General features: G+C 40.9%; 1 non-coding gene across 1 annotated transcript; it reads right to left on the bottom strand.

Moving 5' to 3' along the window:
- Nucleotides 1–871: 871 nt before the first annotated feature.
- LOC132604805 (small nucleolar RNA R71) lies at nucleotides 872–977 on the bottom strand. Its single transcript, XR_009568902.1, has one exon. It is a non-coding gene; the product is annotated as a small nucleolar RNA R71 (small nucleolar RNA).
- Between the last annotated feature and the right edge of the window lie 528 nt (nucleotides 978–1,505).

Here is a 1,505-nt window from a genome sequence, read left to right as displayed (position 1 = left end):
TCATATAATGATCCATCACAAGTATATCAAGATCAATACCCATGATCATACGCTCTATCTATCGGGGACACAACCTTAGTTTCTTTTACCATAAATATTCACCAAAGCAATAATTTAGCAACTAGTCATAGAAAAACCAACTTTTACACAAATTATCGGATTAAGACATTAGACCTAGAACTTAGCATCTACGACTTTAGTACCCTTTTCACACCATATTCCCTGTGGGATTCGACCCCAACCTTATTGGGTTACTATATTTGACAACGTCCGCGTTATACCATTTATAGGTGTAATTTGAGCGTATCAAATTTTGGTGCCGTTACCGGGGAATACGGTTTTGAAATTACTAAATAGTGTTTGCTTTGATTAAAGTCTTTTGCTTATTCCATCACACCTTGTTTGCTACTCTGTGTAAACCAGGTGAACATGAATCAAAATCAGCAGAATCAGCGTGCTGGTAATCAGGTGAATCGGTTGAACAATCAAACGGATGAATCTAATGATGAGAATATTTTTGCTGAACTGGTTCAAGAGGAGGACTATGCATCTGCCATTGTTCAACCTCGAGTTGGAGCGGCTACTGTGAAAATTGACTCATCTCTTTACCAGCTGCTGAAACTTGAGGGGTACTTTCGGAACTCTACCGAGAATGACCCTCAACGTCATTTGCAGAATTTTGTGGATGTGTGTGCTAATCACGTCCAGAACAATGTTCCACAAGATGCTATTCGGTTGAGGCTATTCAAGTATTCCTTAGTTGGAGAGGTAAGAACATGGTTCGAGAAGCTGCCCCGAAATTCAATTACTTTATGGGCAGAGATGGTTACTGTTTTTCTTAAAAAGTGGTATCCCCCTAGTAAGAAGGCTGAGATTCGAGACAAGATATATGAATTCGAGCAACGACCGGGGGAACAACTATATGAAGCCTGGGAGAGGTTCAAAGAATATCTGCAGAAGATCCCAAATCATGGTTTTCCGAAAAATATATTGATGGAGAAGTTCTACTGAGGGTTACATCCAGTGACACAGTCAGTGGCCAACAATGCGGCTGATGGGTGTTTTATGAACAAGACCTTCCGACGAGTGACCACAATACTCAACAAGCTGACAACTCATAATCAGGCTTGGCACTCGAACAATGCGGATGTGGTACCATATGGTAGTGCTATGCTCCAGAATATAGTGAAGGAGAATCAGGATACCCAGCAAACATTGGCAGAACTTGCAACAAATATTTCCTTGCTGACGAAGAAGTTTGATGAGTCTCAAATCAAGAAGGTAAATGTTTGCGAGGAAGATGCAGTTTTGCCAAAAGGGATGTACCATGCTCAAGATGGTCAGTTCCTTGATGGGCCACCTATATAGGTTGAAGATCCTAACTATGTTAATAACTCTCAAGGGGGTTATCAACGACAGAATTACCAAGGTGGCTATCATAATCAGAATCAGAATCAATGGAGACCTCAGCAAGGTCAAGGTGCTTACAACAACTCTAGAACTAC

This window comes from Lycium barbarum, chromosome 7 (assembly GCF_019175385.1).
Source record: "Lycium barbarum isolate Lr01 chromosome 7, ASM1917538v2, whole genome shotgun sequence".
Lineage (NCBI taxonomy): Eukaryota > Viridiplantae > Streptophyta > Magnoliopsida > Solanales > Solanaceae > Lycium > Lycium barbarum.
Note: the sequence above shows the minus strand (reverse complement) of the source record. Positions and strands in the feature narration are given on the sequence as shown.